The following is a 22,573-nucleotide window of genomic DNA, read 5'->3' as shown; positions in this document are numbered from 1 at the left end:
ATGAAGCAATCCTTCAAACATAAACTCGCTGAGTCATTTTGGGAATATCAACCTACCCAATCCCACAAACTCTTTCATCCAAATGTAAGTGGGAGTTACTTTTCCTATAAGATAGAAATCCAACCCTGCGCACTGTGGCATTGTAGACTATTCCTTGCTCAGTAAATTGCCTCTCATTATACTTCAGATCAGTGTCACCATATCCATGTCTCTACCAACAAGTTCACAGATCAGTCTCAGGAAGGCTGCCCTTTGCACGGGGTGTGGGTCTGGGATGGCAGTGAGTTCCTGATTTCAGTCAATTCACTGTGTCAGAAACCCTCCCACAGGGAGAGAAAGGGGCTGCAGGAGTGATACCTCAATGAGCCTCTTTAACCTGCTCTGTGGCAGCTGGGAAAAAGCCTCGCTCCATCTAACAAGCTGTCACCTACTGAAGAGTGAAATAGGAGAGGGAACAGCCCCAATATTCCTGTTCTGTCAACATCCCAGAAACTGCTAGCAGAGGGCCAGGGGCAGTAGGGGAAGCAAAGGGGAACAACATGTGGAAACAAAAGAAGCCGCAGTCATCCTCATACACATATTATGCAGACAAATTCACAATACAGAACGTGTAAATGCTTGGGTGGAAAACAGGAGCTAGTTTAATGGCAGAGTGCTATTAACATGGACACCGAGGGATTTGAACACTAGGTTGAGAAATTGAAATTCAAGTGTTTGCTCTACTGGGAGCCAGTGTAGGTCAGCAAGGATAGGGCTGATGATTGAATGGGACTCAGTTTAAATTAGGATGGACAGCAGAAAGAGTTAGTTCTCAAAACCTTATTTCAGGAGGTGTACAGGTGTCATTCTGTTTAACTTTACATAGGATTACATAGGATCTATGGCACAGAAACAGGCCAATCAGCCCAACCAGTCCATGCTGGCGTTTCTGCTCCATTCAAGCTTCTTCCTATCTTTCCTCATCTAAATCTACCATCCTAACCCTCCATTCCCTTCTCCCTCATATGCCTGTCTAAGTTTCTCCTTCGCGGTATCTTTACTATTCACTTCAACCACTCTCTGTGGTAGTGAGTTCCACATTCTCACCATTCTTTGGATGAAGTTTGGTCTGAATTCCCTGTTGGATTTCTCGATGACTATCTTATATTGACGGCCTCTAGCTCTGCTCTTCCCCGCAAAAAGAAACGTTCTCTCTGTATCCACTCGATCAAAACCTTTCAGAATTTTAAAGACCTCTATTAGGCCACCTCTTAGCCCTCTCTTTTCAAGTCCGGACTGTCAATCCTTTCCTGATATCTATACCCAAGCATTTCTGGTATCATCTTTGTAAATCTTCTTTGCACCTTCACCAGTGTCTCTATTTCCTTTTCATAATATGGTCACCAGAACTGCACACAGTGGTCTCTAAGTGTGGGCTAATCAGGGGTCATAGTGCAGGAAGCCATTATTATGGAAAAGAATACAGTAGGAGAGGATGGGCTGCATCAAGATTTGGTGCCAAACTTTGGGTTTATAAAGCCAATAGATTGTAAGAGGAAGGGAACTAGGGATGCAAAATAAATGCTGAACTTTTCCCAGCAACCCCCAAATAGTAGGAATAAAATATAAAAAGGATAATATGCTAGCAGCCAGAAGTCTCTGGTTTACAAAACAAGTTTTCTTGTCAGTGGTAGCTCAATACTTCCAGTTTTTTGTATATATTTTATGAAAGTTTATTTTTTAGTCCAATTTTTCATCTCATTTCTGGATAATTCCATCCTATCCATCATGTAAGTTTGGAGATGAGGAATTCCACAACTTTGACATGATGGGAAAGTTGGAGGAGGAGTCATGCGAAGAACCTTGATTCCAACAATGAAGACACAGGGATAAGGAGGAGTGGGAAGTTCAGAAAGAACAGGGGGAGAATGTTCAAAAGAATCATGACAACTTTGTCCATAAAAAAGAGAGGCAGGAAGAGAGAGGCTGAGGTAACGGTGAGGGAATGATTGGCAATTCGATGGCAGAGATTATAGTTTCTAATCTATCCATTTAAACATAAGTGTCTTGAGAATGAATTACATGGAGGCACACTTCAAAATGTCAAAAGTATTTCAGAAGAGTAAGCAAAAGCTGGTCATTTCCCATTGGTTTCTCTGAGCTTGTGAACCTTGCCTCCTCCCAACAGAGAGAGAAAGCATTTACAAGCATGTACCTACTTACAGACTATCTCAGTACTTAACCTCTCATTAGTTTCAGGATGTGCCTATGAAGCACATTTGCCCACAGGCACTAAAAGGTCATTAACCTTAAAGGAAAAGGCCAGGTTAGGCAAAGCCCCAATTTAGTTGCCAAATATGACAAAACCCAGGCCATGGATCACCTCATTAGCAGTTAAGCTATAGCTGGTTGCTATTGCCAAAGTGGGTGTTCCTGTATGTGTGCATGTCTGGTACGCATGTGCATGTTGGGGGTTTGTGTGTTTGCATGTAGTTGTGCATGTGTCTGTGTACATGTGAGTATTTGTGTGTGTTAGTGTGTCCATGTGTATTAGTGTGTGTGTGTGGGCATGCAAATGTGCGTGAGTGTGCATGCCGAAGTGTTAGTGTGTGTTTTGTTAAAAATGTAATTAAATATTGAGAAAACTGAAGCCCTTGTTTTTGGTCCCTGCTGAAACTCTGTTCCCTAGCTCCTCACTCCATCCATCTCCCCACAACAGACTAAGATTAAAGCAGTCAGTTCACAACCTATAGTCACATTTGACCCTGAGTTGAGCTTCCAAGGTCATATTCTTGCCATCACTAAGACCACCTATTTCTACATCGCCTGACTTCACCCCTGCCTCAACTCACCCCTCACTGAACGCCTCACCCTTGCCTTTGTTACCTCTGGAGTTGACTATTCCAACGCTCTTCTCGCACATTCAACCCCACGTAAATTCAAAATCCTCCAAAACCCTGCTACTGCATATGTTTTAACTCACAGCAAGTCCCATTCGCCTATCACCCTCTCAGTGGCCGACATTGGCTGCAGTCAAGAAGTGTCACAACGCTCCGAGATCTCTGCGCTCCTCTAATCCTGGCATCCATAATTTTAATTACTCCACCATTGTTCACCGTGCCTTCAGTTACCTCGGCCCCAAGCTCGGAAATACCCTCCCTACACCTCCCCGCCTCTCTACTTCACTTTGCTCCTTTAAGACACTCCTTAAAACCTCCCTCTTTGACCAAACTTTTGGTCATGTGACCTAATATCTCCTTATGTGACTCGGTGTCATACTTTGTTTTATAATATTCCTGTGGAGCACCTTGGGATGTTTCATGAGATTAAAGGTGCTATATAAATATGTTGTTGTTGTTGTAGTGTGTGAATCAATGTGTTTGTATGCTTATGCATGCATGTGTATTTTGTGTGGCCCGTGTGTTGTGTGTGTCTGAGTGTGTATAACACGGTGCAAGTATATGTGCATGTTCATGTTGTGTGTGTGCGGGTGTGCGTGTGAACCCGGGGTCAGTCAGGATTGGCCTCAGTTGTGCTTCCTTGCTTGCCTCCACACTCTGGGCTTGCACAGACGAGGATTCACCATCTGGGAGAGGTATCTGTGGAACCATTCCCCAGAAAGAGACTGAACTTTAAGATGGGCAGTGAACTGGGGACCAACCTCTTTAAACCTGTATTTGTGGTTCAATTTAAAATCAAGAATAAAAATGTATAATCTGTAAATTCAGTAACTAAACCAAACAAGGGGGGAAAATACACACGGAATTTCTAACCCTGCATGGCCTGGACAATTGCCGTATAATGTGATGCTATGACTATCAAGAACAAGTTAATTTAAACTCATCTCCATGTGATTAAATGTCCTTGGGAGATTTGGTGTGGTTGTTTCAATCAGAGCTAGGTGAGTGTCAGTCACACAGCCACATAAACAAGTGTTTTAATGTGATTATAAGCAAATCATTGAGAGGCCTATTTATCTTGGTTCTGCACTGGGATTTTTTTTTGTCTGTCTTTAACACGGGAGGCAGTGACATTTGAAACAAGCTGAGCAGTTTCAGAGACAGAACACGAGGGCTTTATCTTTGAAATAGCTAAACAGAGTGTCATTGGAACTTCATTAAAAATTCACACTTACAACATAGAGCCACAATCAAACTGACCCAATCCCACTGAAATTTCACCCAGATGTGCAGCTGAAATGTGCCTTTACGAAGGGACTGGTGATGTGAGGCGGGGGAGGGAAAGGAATTTGAAATGCTTCTCACTGATAATATCTGAAACCAGTTAGCGTTTGAGAAGGAACCCCTAAAGCGAGCCTAGTTTAGGTGTTAGGTGTCAGCTGTGGCTCAGTGAGTAGCAATCTCACCTCTGAGTCACAAGGCCTGAGTTCAAGTCCTATTTCAGGGCTTCAGGACAAACGTCAAGGCTGGGACTCAGAGTCCCAGTACTGAGGGAGTGCTGCATTGTCTTTCGTCGAGAGGGCTCTGTTTGCCCTCTCAGGCGCGTGTAAAAGATCCCATGGTGCTATTTTAAAGAAGTCAAGGGAGGTCCCCCGCTATGTCCTAGCCAATATTTACCTCTCAGCCAACACCCCAAAAGCAGATTATCTGGTCAATACTACATTGCTGTTGTGGGAGCTTGCTGTGTACAATTTGGCTGCTGCATTTTTCCTACATTACAAAAGTGACAAGGCTTCAAGAGTACCTCATTGGCTGTAAAGCACTTTGGAGCATCCCATGATTGTGAAAGGTGCTCAGAAAAACAGACTTGCATTTATATAACGCATTTCCTGACCACCAACATCCCAAAGCACTTTACAGCCAATTAAGTACTTTCTGAAGGGTAATCACTGGTGTAATGTAGGAAATATTATGTAATACAAGTCTTGCTATCTTGTTTTCTAATAATTATTTTCCAAACTTTTAGTTCAGTGACTGCATTTGCTACAGAACTGATATTTCTGTTATTTGCATGACAGGCGGTTTACACATGAGCCTTTGTGTTTTTTTGGCTCAGTGGGTAGAACTACTGTGGAAAGCTAGCACACTCTCAGTGCTGACTCTCATTGCGGGACAGTCCCTGAAGGTGCTGACTCTCACTGCGGGACAGTCCCTGAAGGTGCTGACTCTCACTGCGGGACATTTCCTGAAGGTGCTGACTCTCACTGGGGGACAGTCCCTGAAGGTGCTGACTCTCACTGGGGGACAGTCCCTGAAGGTGCTGACTCTCACTAGGGGATAGTCCCTGAAGGTGCTAACTCTCACTGGGGGACATTTCCGGAAGGTGCTGACTCTCACTGGGAGACAGTCCCTGAAGGTGCTGACTCTCACTGGGAGACAGTCCCTGAAGGTGCTAACTCTCACTAGGGGATAGTCCCTGAAGGTGCTAACTCTCACTAGGGGATAGTCCCTGAAGGTGCTGACTCTCACTGGGGGACATTTCCGGAAGGTGCTGACTCTCACTGGGAGACAGTCCCTGAAGGTGCTGACTCTCACTGGGGGACAGTTCCTGAAGGTGCTGACTCTCACTGGGGGACAGTTCCTGAAGGTGCTGACTCTCACTGGGGGACAGTTCCTGAAGGTGACGACTCTCACTGGGGACAGTCCCTGAAGCTGCTGACTCTCACTGGGGGGCAGAACTGGTGTGGGGGCTGGTTGATATTTCTTTTCCAGCCTAGCGATACTGAATTCATTAATACCCTCCCTACTGCACCATTCCTTCAGTACAGATCATGGAGCTCAGTCTGGGAGCGTCAAAATCGTGCATTTAACATTGGAGGCATGAGGGACCAGTTGATTATTTGTTAATTCAGTGCGGGGCCCCTTATTTCCTACGTCCACCCTTCCTTTCTCTTTAAATTCCCCCTTCCCTTCCAATTGGTGAAAGGAAGTAATCAAGTTATAAAGTGCTTCAATGGGGAAAGAGTGAAATGATGGGGGAGGGGGGAAAGACGGGGAGGGGGAAAGAAAAGGAGGAATACGCTTGTTGGTAGAGGAATAAAACGTTGACAGGAGAAGGAATTGGAGAGAAAAATAATCAAATGCTTTGAGAAAAATCTGAATTAAAATGATCAAAGCCTCGACTCAATTTTATGAAAAGGTAAAGCTCCCAGTTTGTAAGGAAGGAAACTGGTTTCATTTTTTTCCAAGCAATTTCCTCAAAGCATTAATTTTAATATTTTTGTTGCATATGTTTTATTTGTATTGTGTTTGATGTTTGACCTTTCAAATTGCTGTTAATGTTTTAACAGAATGAATAAATCTTCTATCACAAATTGGAAATGCAAATATAAATACAGGCCTTTATCTGAAATTGGGGTCATTCTAATTTGCAAAGTTGAGGAGAGCAGCTCTTAATGTGAGGCAGTGTTACTGTGTTCATAATTATACAGTTAGGTGGCAAAGTGAAATAAGAGATGGGGGTTGGTGAGAGAGAGAAGGGCGGAGAGAGACAGAGTCAGAGAGGAAGAGATAGAGAGAGAGTGACGGAAACACAGGCAGAGAGACAAAGAGAGAGACAGATAGAGAGAGAGAGAGAGAGGGGTGGGGGTACACAGATGTGCAGGCAGAGGAGACAAGAGAGACAGAGGCAGAGCCGGAGGGAGAGGGGCACACAGACAAAGAGAGAGTCGGAAAGACAGATTTTTATTGGCATGAGCTGCTTGATGTGGGAATCCAAAAGTCGGGATCCCTTCACACACTGGGGATTTAGTGTGCATGTGATATCACCGCCAACAAATGTTCCTGTCGCTGTTTGTCTCTCTCTGTTTTTGTCTCTCTGTCTGTCTCTCTCTGTCTGTCTCTCTCTGTTTCTGTCTCTCTCTGTCTGTCTCTCTCTGTCTGTCTCTCTGTCTGTCTCTATCTCTGATTAATAGGCATAGCTGCTATTCTAGTAAGGAGCCAGTGGTGAAGGTTGCAGGGCTGGTTTTGTTTTATTCATTCGTGGGATGTGGGCATGTAGGCCAGCATTTATTGCCCATCCCTAATTGCCCTTGAGAAGGTGGTGGCGAGCTGCCTTGAACCGCTGCAGCCCATGTGATATAGGTACACCCACAGTGCTGTTAAGGAGGGAGTACCAGGACTTTGACCCAACGAAAGTGATGGAACGGTGAGATATTTCCAAGTCCATAAGATGTAAGAGCAGTAGTAGGCCATTCGGCCCATCGAGCCTGCTCCACCATTCAATGAGAACATGGCTGAACTGATAATCCTCAACTCCACTTTCCTGCCCTTTCCCCATAACCCTTGATTCCCTTACTGATCAAAAATCTGTCTTCCTCAGCCTTAAATATACTTAACGACCCAGCCTCTACAGCCCTCTGCAGTAAAGAATTCCACAGATTCACTACCCTCAGAGAGAAGAAATTCCTCCTCATCTTTGTCTTAATTGGGTGACCCCTTACTCTGAGATTATGCCCCCTGGCCCTAGACTCATCCACAAGGGGAAATAACCGCTCAACATCTAAGTCAGGATGGTGAATGGCTTGGAGGGGAACTTCCAGGTGATAGTGTTCCCATGTATCTGCTGCCCTTGTCCTTCTGGATGGTAGTGGTCGTGGGTTTGGAAGGCGCTGTCTAAGAAGCCTTGGTGAGTTTCTGCAGTGCATCTTGTAGATGGTACACACTGCTGCTACTGTGCGTCGGTGGTGGAGGGCGTGAATGTTTGTGGAAGGGGTGCCAATCAAGTGGGCTGCTTTGCCCTGGATGATGTCAGGCTTCTGGATTGTTGTGGGAGCTGCACTCATCCAGGCAAGTGGGCAGTATTTCATCACACTCCTGACTCGTGCCTTGCAGATGGAGGACAGGCTTTGGAGAGTCAGGAGGTGAGTTACTCACTGCAGGATTCCTAGCCTCTGACCTGCTCTTGTAGCCACAGTATTTATTTGGCTAGTCCAGTTCAGTTTCTGGTCACTGGTAACCCCAGGATGTTGATAGTGGGGGATTCAGCAATGGTAATGCTGTTGAATGTCAAGAGGCGATGGTTAGATTCTGCCTTGTTGGAGATGGTCATTACCTGGCACTTGTGTAGCGCGAATGTTACTTGCCAATTGGCAGCTCAAACTTGGATATTGACCAGATCTTGCTGCATTTGGACATGGACTTGGGAGGTTCCTAATGGGGTAGGGAGGCTCGGGAGTCAATGAGGACTGGGGGAGGGGGGGCGTCATTTGGATTCGTTGATGATCCTGGAGACAGGATGGGTTTGTAGGCCTGCTGCTGGGTGGATTGGGGCCTTCATGGTGGGGTGGGGTGTGGGGGTGGGGGATGAATCAGTGAATTGTCGGTGGATGGAGCGCCCAATCGGGGAAGCTCCTCAGGCAGGCTCCTGGATCCAGGGGGTTGTGAAAGGTCTCACCTCCTGAATCCACCAAGCCCTCACCGAGAGGGAGCTGCTGAGGTTCAGTTGCCAACAGTGGGCCCATTTCAAAAGCTTCATGATAAGGAGCCTCACAGTCTCATTATCAAACTTAAAGTTCCGACCTGCCTCCTTGAATCATCTTCCAGCCTCAGTTAAAGTCGGAAATGGACGGGTTCAGGCCAGGAAACAGATTTCTGAGGCTCTAACCACCACGCCCCCCCAACCCCTGACCCAAACTCACCCGTTTTTGTAAGTTAAAATTCAGCCCAGTGACAGAGAGAGAGAGAGACTTGGAAAAGAAGATTGCTATCAGGATAATGTCATTTTTTGTAATATATATTTATTTTTAAATATGTCAAATCACACATGATATAAAAACAGCTGAATTAAAAATGATAATGCAATCAGTCACAAGACAAGGATTCTGAGGCGATTTATTAGCCTCTGGGAGAATTGCAGCCAGCTTTTACTGGTCAGATTCTATGCAGAGAGGTAGCTGCTGATAAAGGCATTATAATAAGCTGTGGTTGAAAGGGAGCAATATTTGCTTTGTGTTCACAATTGGGTAACCCTTTCCCTGCTGGTGAAGAATGAGAAGCAGATGGACTACAGCCTGTCTTATCACACCTGTCCCACCATTCTGCCATGCTGCCTCCCCCTCTTCTTTCACCCATCCCTTTATTACCTTTAGACTTGACTACTCCACACTTTCCTGGTTACCTCCCATCTCCCCCCACTCTGTAAACCTGAGCTCGTGAAAAATTTTGCTGCCTATGTCCAATCTTACATCAAGTTCTGATTTCCCACCATCCCTGTGCTGATTGGCCAGCATTAGTTCCCATTCCATCAATGCCTTGATTTTAAAATTCTCATTCTTGTTTTTAAATCCCTGCACGTCCTCACCACCCCCCTTTCCCTATAATCTCCTCCAGCCCTAGAACCCTCCGGGATCTCTGCATTCTTCCAATTCTGGCCTCTCACACATCCCTGATTTTAATCACTCCACCATTGGCAGCCATGCCTATAGCTACCTGGGCGCTAAGCTCTGGAATTCCATCACTAATCCCTCTCTCTCTCTGATTCCTTTTTGTTCATTCATTCGTTGGTGTCTTATTCCCAGAAGGCTTACTGCCATGGGCCTCCACTTCTGTGCTGTCCTTACACATTCCACATCAGTCCATTCTATCCATCAACCATTTTCTCCTCTGCTTCCCTCTCCCAGGTGTTCCGTTGATCCCCCTCCCCAATAATTATCTGTCTACTGTCGGCTCTAGTGATGTCTATTGTATCTTTCTCTCTTTGATGTTAGCCATTAATGTCCTCTTTTCTCCAGCCATGTCCAGCACTTCCTCGTTAGTCTTTTGTCTTTCTGCCTGTGTAGGAAACGTGGAACATTATCCTAAACGCCCACATCTCGAATGGATTCAGCTTATCAACAGTCTCTGTGTTTGTTGTCCATGTGTGTGAGGTATATAACATAGATGACAGAGTGTAGCACCTCGGCACTCTCTTCCTAAGATTCAGATTCAGTTTCTTGGATGTTTACGCATCGTTCATTCTGACAAAGCTGGTTTTTGTGTCAATTCTCCTTCAGATCTCAAAACTGCACCCCCCATTGCCTGTGATAATCTGCTCATTGGTATATGAACCTTTTCACTTGTTCCAGGACTTGTCCATTTACTTCAACTTTCACTTCCACAGTTAAGCCTGTGCTCATCACCACTGTCCTGGTCTTCTTCACATTTCATATTCCACATTCCTTGCTTTTACTTTGTGTACAATTTCCTGTAGTGCCTCTTTGGACTCTGCATTTAGTGCAATGTCACCTGCATACCTCAAGATGTTGACATTCAACCCTCCCAATGCTGCAACCTGATAGATCTTCTATGTCTCTGAAGATAGTCTCAGTGTACAGATTGAACAGTCTGGGCATGTGACACATCCCTGTCCCACTCCTCTTTTGATTGGTGAGCTGTCTGACAAGCCACTATCAAGTCTCCTGAATGCTGATTGATTCCAGTATAGATGCAGAATTATCCTTTTATCCTCCTTTAAAATGCTATTGAAAACCAATTCTGAAAACCAAGTTTTTGATCGCCTGCCCTAATATTCTCTCTTATGTGGTTCAGTGTCCAATTTACTTTGATAACGCTCCTGTGAAGTGCGTTGGGACATTTTACTGTTAAGTGCTATATAAATGCAAGTTGTTGTTGTAGTAGAGTGACTGGCTCTCCAATCACTCACTGTGCTCTTCCTTGGTCCAGAGCTTCTGCTCAGACCTGGACAGCAGTCTGAGAGTTGAACGAATTGGTATCAGTGCCTCACAAACAATCCCATGAGCAGTGGTCACTTTACCCCCCTTCCCAGGATTCCTGGAGCAGGTGCCTCAGGCTGAATGACAATGGGCCCCAGCTTTGGACATCCAAGGCTCCTCGGAACCTCAGAAGTGTTCAGAGTGAGATTGGTGGCAGAGTCTCTCTCCTGCCCTCCCCATCTTTAAAAACTTTTCAAACCAATTATTGGGTCACCTTCCCCAACAATGGGGCAATTATTGTTTGTTCCTTTTAATCAACCTATTATTTTTGCCAAGTGTATGCAGATACTTCCTGTGTTAATGTCACTTCTGTGTAGTTTTAATCATGGCTTTGTGGGTACTATCTTTATAGAGCACTATCGTCTCTGCATCAGAAGGCCGTGGGTTTAAACCCCACTCCAGAGCACATAAAGAGAGTGACACTTCCCATAGCATACTGAGGGAGTGCTGCACTGCCAGAGGGTCAGTGCTGAGGGAGTGCTGCACTGTCAGAGGGTCAGTGCTGAGGGAGTGCTGCACTGTCAGAGGATCAGTGCTGAGGGACTGCTGCACTGTCAGAGGGTCAGTGCTGAGGGAGTGCTGCACTGTCAGAGGGTCAGTGCTGAGGGAGTGCTGCACTGTCAGAGGATCAGTACTGGGGAATGCTGCACAGTCGAGGGTCTGTACTGGGGGAATGCTGCACTGTCGGAGGATCAATACTGAGGGAGTGCTGCACTGTCAGAAGGTCAGTACTGAGGGACTGCTGCACTGTCATAGGATCAATACTGAGGGAGTGCTGCACTGTCAAAGGGGCAGTACTGAGGGAGTGCTGCACTGTCAGAGGTGCCACATTTCAGATGAGACTTTAAACTGTTTCCTCTCAGGTGGAAATAAAAATCCCATGACATTATTTTGAAGAAGAGGAGGAAAGTTCTCCAAGGTGTCCTTGGCTAAAATTCATCCCTCAGCCAACATCACTAAAACATCCCGTACCAGGATGTTCTGAGGACTCTCCGCTTCTTCCTTGAGCAGAGTCCTGAATAATCCCCATCCACCACCACTCTCCTCCGTCTGAACTTGTTCTCTCACTGAACAATTCCCCTTAAACTTGTCTCACTTCCTCCAAAGAAAACGTGTGGCTATGGGTACCCACATGGACCCCAGTTATGCCTGTCTCTTTATAGGGTATGTGGAACATTCCTTGTTCCAGTCCTACTCCGGCCCCCTCCCACAACTCTTTCTCCGGTACATCAATGACTGCTTCGGTGCCGCTTCATGCTCTCGTCTGGACCTAGAAAGATTTATCAATTTTGCTTCCAATTTCCACCCCTCTGTCACCTTCACATGGTCCATCTCTGACACTCCCCTTTCCTTGACCTCTCTGTCTCCATTTCTGCTGATAGTGCAGCACTCCCTCAGTCCACCATTATTCATTTAAGCCCACTGACTCCCACAGCTACCTCGACTACAGCTCCTCACACCCTGCTTCCTGTAAGGACTCCATCCCATTCTCTCAGTTCCTTCGCCTCCGTCGCATCTGTTCCGACGATGCCACTTTCCAAAATGGCACTGCTGACATGTCTTTCTTCATCCTTAACCGAGGCTTTCCCCCACGGTGGTTGACAGGGCCCTTAGCTGTGTCCGACCCATCTCCCGCGCCTCTGCCCTCACCTCTCCCCCTCCCTCCCAGAACCATGATAGGGTCCCCCTTGTCCTCACTTTTCACCCCACCAACCTCCGCATTCAAAGGATCATCCTCCGCCATTTCCGCCAACTCCAGCATGATGTCACCACCAAACACACCTTCCCTTCACTCCCCGCTGTCAGCATTCCATAGGGACCATTCTCTCCAGGAGACCCTGATCCGCTCCTCCATCACCCCCAACACCTCATCACCTTCCCACGGCACCTTCCCATGCAATCGCAGAAGGTGCAACACCTGCCCCTTTACCTCCTCCCTCCTCACCGTCCAAGGGCCCAAACACTCCTTTCAGGTGAAGCAGCGCTTCACTTGCACCTCCTTCAATTTGGCCTACTGCATTCGTTGCTCCCAATGAGGTCTCCTCTACATTGGGGAGACTAAATGTAAACTGGATGAGCGCTTTGGGGAACACCTTCGGTCTGTCCGCAAGCATGTCCCAGACCTCCCTGTCGCTTGCCATTTCAACACTCCACCCTGCTCTCATGCCCACATGTCTGTCCTTGGCCTGCTGCATTGTTCCAGTGAAGCTCAACGCAAACTGGAGGAACAGCACCTCATCTTCCGACTAGGCACTTTACAGCCTTCCGGACTGAATATTGAATTCAACAACTTCAGACCATGAACTCTCTCCTCCACCCCCACCCCCGTTTTAACCTGTTTTTTAAAATTTATTTTTATTTTTTATTTACTTATTCTTATTAATTTATTCATTGTTTTAACCTTTTCTATCCCCTCTTTTTTAATCTCTTTTTTATCCTTTTTCCCCAACCCCCCCTCCCCCTACCCCACCCCCAAAGGACCATCAGTTAATTGTTCCATGTTGCTCTTTCACAGAGTCTGACCCTTGTTCTGCTATTCACATATTCCGCTTTCTTACCTTTATACCACTATCAGCACCTCCTTTAGCCCTTACCACTATCATTAACACGCCCTTTGTCCTGTCTCCATGACATCTTTGTCAATCTCTCCTTAGCCCCCACCTATCACTGGCCTTCTCCAGCTTCACCTGCTCCACCCCCCCTTAAACAGTATAACTTTCGTCACATTTTAACTTCTCTTTAGCTCTGAAGAAGGGATAAATAGACTCGAAATGTTTACTCTGTTTCTCTCTCCACAGATGCTTCCAGACCTGCTGAGTTTTTCCAGCATTTTCTGTTTTTATTTCAGATTTCCAGCATCTGCAGTATTTTGCTTTTATCACTAAAACATCCTCTGGCCATTATCACCGTGCTGTTTGTGGGAGCTTGCTACGCGCAGGTTGGCCACCATGTTTCCTGCATTACAATAATGACGACACTGCAAAAAAATACTTGCTTGGCTGTAAAGCATTTTGGCGACTTTGTAAGTCGCTGTGTGCATCTGCCTGTGATTACATGTGCCTGTGTGTGTACACATGTTGGGGTATATGCTTGTGTATATGTATCTGTGTCCCTGTTCATCTGCTGCTTCTGTGTGTGCGTGTGTGTGTGTGTGTGTGTGTCTGTGTGTGTATGTGTGTTTATTTATGTGTGTGTGCCTGTGTGTCTGTGTGTGTGTGTCTGTGTGTGTGTGTGCCTGTGTGTGTGTGAGTCTGTGTGTGTGTCTGTGTGTGTGTGCCTGTGTGTGAGTCTGTGTGTGTCTGTGTGTGTGAGTCTGTGTGTGTGTCTGTGTGTGTGTGTGTGTTTATTTATGTGTGTGTGCCTGTGTGTCTGTGTGTGTGTGCCTGTGTGTGTGTGTGTCTGTGTGTGTGTGTGCCTGTGTGTGTGTGTATCTGTTGTGTGTGTGTGTTTGTGTGTGTGTGCCTGTGTGTATGTGTGTGTCTGTGTGTGTGTGTGTGTTTGTGTGTCTATGTGTGTCTCTGGGCTTAGGGTCCATTTGTGAGGAAATTTTTGACAAACAACTTCACTTCTATAAACAGTTTTTGAGGTGAAATTAAATCGAAACCAATCCAATGACATCATTGTAACAGAAAGACTCAGATTTCCTGTCACTGAGTTTCACAAAAAGAGCAGCAGAGGGTTAAGTGTTTGCCAATGGATTCTTTATGGTGTCCATGCCCCTTAGCTCAATTCCTTTGAGTTGATAAACAGTTCTCAGAAAAAAATGATAAGAAAGTTATTTTGTTTTCACCAACCAAAGGAGTTTTTGGTTTTGTTTTGAGGGGAAGCTTTCATATTAGTCAGCGGGGGAGGGGATGTGAACAGGATGGAGAGCCTTTGAGGGGGCACAAATTGCTATGGAAACCTTGAATTACTGTGATTGTTGCTGGCAAGACAAACTCAGGGCCTTTCTGTTACATAGCAAGATCCCACAAGTGGCAACTGTGATCAATGACAGTTACTCTATGCTTCAAGATGCTGACTAATCACTCTCTTTAAAATGAACTATTATAATAGGCAGACAGGGCCTCAGATTATCACCTCATCTGCAGGATGCCCCCCACCACCCCTGCTACAGTTCGCGCTGCCTCAGTACTGACTTTGTGTGGGTGCAGCACTCCCCCAGTACCCTCCGACAGTGCAGCACTCCCTCAGTACTGACCCTTCAACAGTGCAGCACTCCCTCAGTACTGACCCTCTGACAGTGCAGCATTCCCTCAGTACTGACCCTGACAGTGCAGCGCTCCCTCAGTACTGACCCTCTGACAGTGCAGTGCTCCCTCAGTACTGACCCTGACAGTGCAGCGCTCCCTCAGTACTGACCCTCTGACAGTGCAGCGCTCCCTCAGTACTGACCCTCTGACAGTGCAGCGCTCCCTCAGTACTGACCCTCTGACAGTGCAGTGCTCCCTCAGTACTGACTCTCTGACAGTGCAGCACTCCCTCAGTACTGACCCTCTGACAGTGCAGCACTCCCTCACCACTGGCACTGTCAGCCTGGATTGTGGGCCTAAGGCAGGGGTGTGGGATTCAAACACCCTGATCTCCCGATTCAATGGCAGGAATACCAGGCACCAACGCAAGCTGACAATACTTTCTTACCTTGCTCGTTACTTGTTGTCATTCTTTTCAAAAGGCTTCATATAAAAGGTATCATAAATTAAATCTATTTCGTGGTGACTGGCCTTAACACAATTGCAGCTTCGAGTTGTGGAAATATTCTTTCTGGATTTTTTTTTCTCTTTTGGTGAGATGTACCGGTAATGTAATCTTTGCAAAGTAAATTACCTCACACAGAATCCGAAACATGAAGAAATCTACATGAAATTGTAAAGGCAGCATTGAAGAGCTTGGGTTAAAGAAAATGATTTGTGTTATGATCTGGGATAACTAGGTGTGAATGAATACCCTAGTTTTACTGACTTTGAAAAATATAGCTTCCATTCAGTAGCCCTGCTCTTTTTTAACAACATTTGCAGCACAATAGCAACTCCCTGTCAACCGCTTTTCATTGTCTAGTATTTAATTTTATTGATGGCTCTTTAGATAAGCTTTTACAGTATTTATTTAAAATGTGACTGGTTTTCTACATGCTAATTATTTCTGAGGATTATTGAAGGGCACTTGCAGAATTCAAAAGAAAATTTACAGTGATGCATCTGCTTGTGTGTGTATGTGTGTGTCTGCATGTGTGCACATGTGGGTGCATGAGTGTGCCTGTGTGTGTATATGCTGTGTGTGTCTGTGCATGTACGTTTGTGTGTGTGTCTATGTGTTTGTGTCTGTGTGTGTTTGTGCCTGTGTGTGTGTCTTTCTGTGTGTGTGTCTATGTGTGTGTGTCTGTATGTGCGTGTGTGTTTGTGTGTGTGTCTGTGTGTGTTTGTGTGTGTCTGTGCGTGTGTGTTTGTGTTTGTGTGTGTGTTTGTGTCTGTGTGTGTTTGTATGTGTGTCTGTGTGTGTTTGTGTGTTTGTGTGTGTGTGTGCTTGTGTCTGTGTGTTTGTGTGTGTGTGTCTGTGTGTGTGTATGTTTGTGTCTGTGTGTGTGTGCTTGTGTCTGTGTGTTTGTGTGTGTGTGTCTGTGTGTGTGTATGTTTGTGTGTGTCTGTGTGTGTATGTTTGTGTCTGTGTGTTTGTGTGTGTGTGTCTGTGTGTGTGTATGTTTGTGTCTGTGTGTGTGTGCTTGTGTCTGTGTGTTTGTGTGTGTGTGTGTGTGTGTGTGTGCTTGTGTCTGTGTGTTTGTGTGTGTGTGTCTGTGTGTGTGTATGTTTGTGTCTGTGTGTGTGTGTGTGTGTTTGTGTGTGTGTGTGCTTGTGTCTGTGTGTTTGTGTGTGTGTATGTTTGTGTCTGTGTGTGTGTGCTTGTGTCTGTGTGTTTGTGTGTGTGTGTCTGTGTGTGTGTATGTTTGTGTCTGTGTGTGTATGTTTGTGTCTGTGTGTTTGTGTGTGTGTGTATGTTTGTGTCTGTGTGTGTGTGCTTGTGTGTGTGTGTTTGTGTGTGTGTGTGTGTGTGTGTGCTTGTGTCTGTGTGTTTGTGTGTGTGTGTCTGTGTGTGTGTATGTTTGTGTCTGTGTGTGTGTGCTTGTGTCTGTGTGTTTGTGTGTGTGTGTGTCTGTGTGTTTGTGTGTGTGTGTCTGTGTGTGTGTATGTTTGTGTCTGTGTGTGTGTGCTTGTGTCTGTGTGTTTGTGTGTGTGTGTGTCTGTGTCTGTGTGTGTGTGTGTTTGTGTCTGTGTGTGTGTGTGTGTGTGTTTGGTCAGATATTTTCGCTCGGCGTGTGGGCAAGCGCTTGACACACTCAAGCTTAAAATAGGGCACGATGATGTCAGGCAAGCGTCCCGACATCATCGCGCACTCTCGGTATTTAGGTGGGCAGGTGCGAGCGGGCGTTGGAGCCATACCCGCCTTCAATTACGAGGTCAGTTAAGGCCATTAAAACGGCAAATAAGCTGGATTTTACGTTGCTCGTGTGATTTCGCGCTCGAATGTCAAAACGGGCAGGCGGGCAGCCAGCAATTTGCTAAACCTCATCCATGAACAGGATAAAAAGGGTCAGCAGCATTGCCAGTGTGAGTAGTGAGGAGTTTTGGAGATAGTTTTGCAGCTGGTCACTTATTTGATACTTGGCAACTTCATCTCTGTTTGGGGCTTCATTCTTAGCATTTCCAGGCTTCATTTCAGGGCTCATTGATATCTCCAAGGCCCCCAGAGGATTCAGACCATGTGGACCCTTCCAGGTATCAGACAGCCTTCCGTTACCCTGGGATTGGGGATTCTGGTCTCCGCTGGTGGCACCTCCTCTGAGGAGGGAGAGAGGGGCAGAAGGGAGAGGAGGCCAGGTGTCCCGATGCAGCTTCCAGGGGAGGGACCTGTGGGAGGAGAGGCGCAGGCACAATGGGCGCAGGGCCAGCAGGTAGTCCAAGCTGGAAGGGGTTACAGGAGACACCACTATCCTGCTGCCAGGGTTTACAGGCAGCGATGCAGCTACCTCAATATGTCCGAGGTGCAATGCCAAAGAAGGCACTGCCTCTCCAGGGAGAGAGTGACCTCCACTTGCCAGACGATCGGGTTCGAGATCAGCTCCGACTGTGTGGGTGGACACCCCATGCCAGTGGCTCTGAAGGTCACAGTGGCCCTCAACTTCTCTGCCTCTGGCTCTTTCCAGGGGTCAGTGGGGGAATCTGTGTGGTGTCTCCCAATCAGCTGTCCACAGTTGCGTCAAGCTGGTGACAGAAGCTTTGTTCAGGCAGGTCCTGACCTTTATTCTTTACCGTATGGACGAGGCCAGCCAGGCTGAGTGAGCCAGAGGCTTTGCAGCGATTGCTGGGTCCCTCGCGTCCAGGGTGCAATCGACTGCACACATGTGGCCATCAAGGCGCCAGCAGGTCAGCCCGGTGCCTTCCTCAACAGGAAGGGATTCCTCTCCAGGAACATGCAGATAGTGTGTGATCACAGGATGCAGATTCTGCAAGTCTGTGCAAGGTACCCAGGCAGCTCCCACGACGCCTACATCCTCAGACAGTCCCAGGTACCGAGGCTCTTCAGTGCTCCAGCCCGGCTGGATGGATGACTGCTGGGTGACAAGGACTATCCGTTCGAGAGGTGGCTCATGACGCCTCTCTGCCACTCAAGAACAGAGGCAGAGCAGTGTTACAATAGGAGCCATGCCTCCTCAAGGGCTGTGGTAGAGAGAACCATAGGTTTTCTCAAGATGCGCTTCCGATGCCTGGACTATTCAGGGGAAGCACTACAATACCCCCCAGAGTGGGTGTCACTGATAGTGGTCACATGCTGCGCTCTCCACAATCTGGCACTGGCAAGGGGGGACCCACTGGAGGAAGAGGATCTTGATGCAGCTCCACAGGCCACAGATGATGAATCCAATAGTGAGTCAGAAGAGGAGCACGGTGAGGAGAACACCGAGGGTGTGGAGCCAGACCTCGGTAACCTCCAGGGTGGCAGGGACACCAGGGATGTCTTGATCCAACTTGATTCAGCTGGGCTGCCAAAGATCTGCTTCCACCTCATGCCAGGGCTGCCACCTCTATCCAGGATGTCTGAAATGACCCTTTCATTTGAACCCAAAATCCACTCAGTGCCTGTGCAATAAAGTACCCAGCCCCTCACATCCAGCGTTACACACCGGCATACCCTGCACCAGAAAGAGAAAAGGGAAAGCAAACTCAGATCGTCAGAACCAAAGTATAATTTTATATTATTGTCACATTGAAAGCATAATGACATTACCATTAATGGTGGTGATGCCCACACCAGCAAACATATAAACCAGACATAAATTAACAGAAAATCACCCGTGATCAGTCCCTCTTGTGCTAATGGTGCCTTAAACTTACATTTACGAATGCTGTGTCTTGGTGCCCCCCTCTCGCTGGCACCGACATTGGAGCCAGCCTGCTCACTCTGCTGTCTTGTTGGCCTTGATGACCTTGCCAGTCGTCCTCTGGCCAGTGGAGCCTGTGCTGGCCCTGCCTGGGAGGGAGAGGCCAGTGCCACGGCTGGTATCTCCCCAGTCACCACAGCCTCATCAGATGTCATGGTCACTGGCAGGGGGGCGGAGGAGCTGCTGCCATTATCCAGAGTGCCCTGACAGGAGCCCGCAGAGACGATAGGCAGCTCGTGCGCCAACGTGAGGTCACTCTGGAACTCCCTGCTCACCATTGATGGACGGTCACCCAGCTGGGATACTGGGTGCCTCATCCATCTCCCACACTGGCACTGATCACCTGAGCTCAGTGCCAGTGTGAGGGCTTGGAGGTCCAAGCGCAACCCCAGGAACCCCTCACTCTGTTCCTGGAGCTGCCTCTCCATGAGAGTCACCACTCTGTCAATGGAGGAGGCAGTGCGCTCGGCCATGAGGGTCAACACAGCCTCATCAGACGCCACGGGTTAGCCGCACTTGACTCCATCACGTGAATGTTGAAGATGCAGAGGAGAGGTTCTTCCATTGCAGCCTTCCAGGGGCTGCCTGGGCTGTTTTCAAACTGGTCACCGGGTCACCATTGGACCCGGCGGCCGACAGGCCCCCACCCCCACCCCCGCTCGGCCCCTTCCCGACCAGTGAGGAGCCCCATTTCACGCTGGGCGGCCCTTAATTGTACCACCAGCATGAAATCACGGTCAGGGGCCCATCGCGGGTGGTAGGCCCTTTCCCGGCTGCTCCCGGGCCTGCCTGCTGACCTCAAAACTCTGCCATTTACGTATGTTTGTGTGTGTGTGTGTGTGTGTCTCATGTGTTGTTGTATGTGTATCTGTGTGTGTGTTTGTGTGTGTGTCTGTGTCAGCGTGTATTTGTGTATGTGTGTGTTTGAATATGTGTGTTTGTGTGTGTGTTTGTGCAAGTATGTGTTTGTGCGTGTTTGTATTTTTGTATGTGTATCTGCATGTGTTTTTATGTTTGTGTGTCTGTGTTTGTGTGTGTGTGTGCGTGCATGCGCGTGGGTGTGAGACTGTGTGTGTGCGCGTGTGCACATGCGTGCATGCATATGTGTGTGCATATACGAGTGTGTGTGTATGTTTGTTTGTGTGTCTATGTTTGTTTGTGTGTGTGTGTGGGTATGTTTGTTTGTGTGTGTATATGTGTGTGTGCATGCGTATGTGTGTGTGCGTGAGCATGTGTGTATGTTTGTGTGTGTGTTTATGTGTGTGGGTGTGAGTGTGTGTGTGTTTGTGTGAGTGTAGCTGTGTGTGTGAGAGAGTGTGTGTGTGTGTGTGTATGTGTGTAGGCGTGTGTGTGTGTATGTGTGTAGGTGTGTGTGTGTGTATGTGTGTAGGCGTGTGTGTGTGTATGTGTGTAGGCGTGTGTGTGTGTATGTGTGTAGGCGTGTGTGTGTCTGTGTGCGTGAGCGCATGTGCGTGAGTGTGCGTGTGTGTATGTATGTGTGTGTGTGTGTGAAGGTGTGTGTGTGTATGTTTCTCTCTCATGTGCTTGTCCAGCTTCCCCTTAAATGTATCTATACTGCTGCTTACTTCACCACTCCCTGTGGTGCTGCATTCCTCACCCTCACCACTCTCTGGCTAAGGAAGTTGATTCGGAAATCCCTGTTGGATTCCTTGATGACTATCTTATATTGACAGCCTCCAGTTCTGTTCTCCCCCATAAGAGGAACCGTTGTCTCTGTATCCACTCAGAAGATCTCTATTAGCTCACCCCCCTCAGCCTTCTTTTACAAGAGAAAAGAGACCCAGCCTGTTGACCCTTTCCTGACCTGTATACCCAAACATTCCTGGTATCATCCTTGTAAATCTCCTCTGCACCCTCTCCAGTGCCTCTAGATCCTTTCAATACTATGATGATCAGAACATGCATTGCTCTATGTGTGGTCTAACCAAGGCTCATTCGACTAATAGATTCACCTTGGAAGATCAAAGATGGACTTGTCCATGTAACTGGGCTAGGACCAACAGGAGAATTTAATAAAACAGTGACACTGCGAAGCTGGAGTATCAGTTTTATTGTAAGTTTACCCTCCAGTAAGAGGAGAGAGACTTGTATAATAGATATCTGTTACTTGAACTTCCCCAGACCACCACACCTTCGTCACAGTCCACTCCCTACCTCACACAATTGACAAGTTTTCAAAATCAGAAGCCCCCAGCAGCTAACCCCTGTGTAGTATTGCAGTGTTTATGTTAGGAGTAGGTCAGGACCTGCAATGCGCTGCCTGAGAGTGTGGTGGAGGCACATTCAACTGTGGCCTTCAAAAGGGAGCGGGTTAATGATCTGAAAAGGGAAAAGGCTGGCAGGGCCATGGGGTAAGGTGGTGAAATGGGGCGAGGTGAGTGGCTCCTGCAGGCAGCCGGCACAGACATGATGGGCTGAAGGGCCACGTTCTGCGATGTAACCATTTCTATGACCCTGTGTTATTGGAATAGGAGAGACCTGGACGAATAATTCAACAGGATTTGAGTTCCCGCCCAAGCAGTTTGAGATTTGAATTTGTTTAAAAGCGAATCTGCAATTAAAATGTTGGTATCAGTAAAAGTGACTATGATGTTGTCAGATTGCCATAAAAACCGACAGGTTCAATGAACCCCGATTAGGGAAGGAAACCTGCCATTCTTACCCAGTCTATATGTAACTCCTGTCCCATTCCAACGTAGTTGGCACTTTGCTTCCCATTGAAGACGCCTGAAAAATCTAGACAAGGAGAGATGGGCAATAAATGTCAGGCTTGACAATCTGCTAGGCTTGTATTGTAAAAATAAACTACATTCTGTATTCTCTATTCATGTTACCACGCTCCGAATCTGGACTGATCATCCAGCTCAGCTTTATAACATGGCTGTAGGGCTCGTTGAGTCTCTGTCTCCTTGGCACAGTTGGCAGGATGCAGGGGGGAGAGGGGATGAGAAATATTTTTCACACCGAGGGTTATGGAATGTCTGAGCAAAACTTGCAGAGTTCAGAAAAATTTATTAAGTGGGGGGACTTTTAAATGTTTGTTGAATCAGAGCAGGGGCAAGAGAAGTAGATGGTTCTTTCAACAGAAATGGCATAGGGATGCGGGGCTGAATGGCCTCAAGAAGTGCTGTAAAATTCTTAATTCCTGTGGTTCAGGCTAATCCCTGCCTGAGAAAGTTATGGATTCACCTGAGCTCATAACCCAGGCTGATAAACCATTGTAGAACTGGAGGAGTGCTGCACGGTCAGAGGGTCAGTACCGAGAGAGTGCCGCAGTGCCAGAGGGTCAGTACTGAGGGAGTGCTGCACTGTCAGAGGGTCAGTACTGAGGGTGTGCTGCACTGTCAGAGGGTCAGTACTGAGGGGATGCGGCACTGTTGGAGGGTCAGTACTGAGGGAGTGCTGCACTGTCAGAGGGTCAGTACTGAGGGAGTGCTGCACTGTCAGAGAGTCAGTACTGAGGGGGT

At 47.2% G+C, this 22,573-nt stretch overlaps 1 protein-coding gene across 2 annotated transcripts in view; it reads left to right on the top strand.

Moving 5' to 3' along the window:
- Positions 1–22,573, top strand: part of foxp4 (forkhead box P4) — a 438,498-nt gene that overhangs the window by 385,616 nt on the left and 30,309 nt on the right. The window lies entirely within an intron of this gene.

Source organism: Cetorhinus maximus, chromosome 8 (genome assembly GCF_964194155.1).
Source record: "Cetorhinus maximus chromosome 8, sCetMax3.hap1.1, whole genome shotgun sequence".
Classification (NCBI taxonomy): domain Eukaryota; kingdom Metazoa; phylum Chordata; class Chondrichthyes; order Lamniformes; family Cetorhinidae; genus Cetorhinus; species Cetorhinus maximus.
Note: the sequence above shows the minus strand (reverse complement) of the source record. Positions and strands in the feature narration are given on the sequence as shown.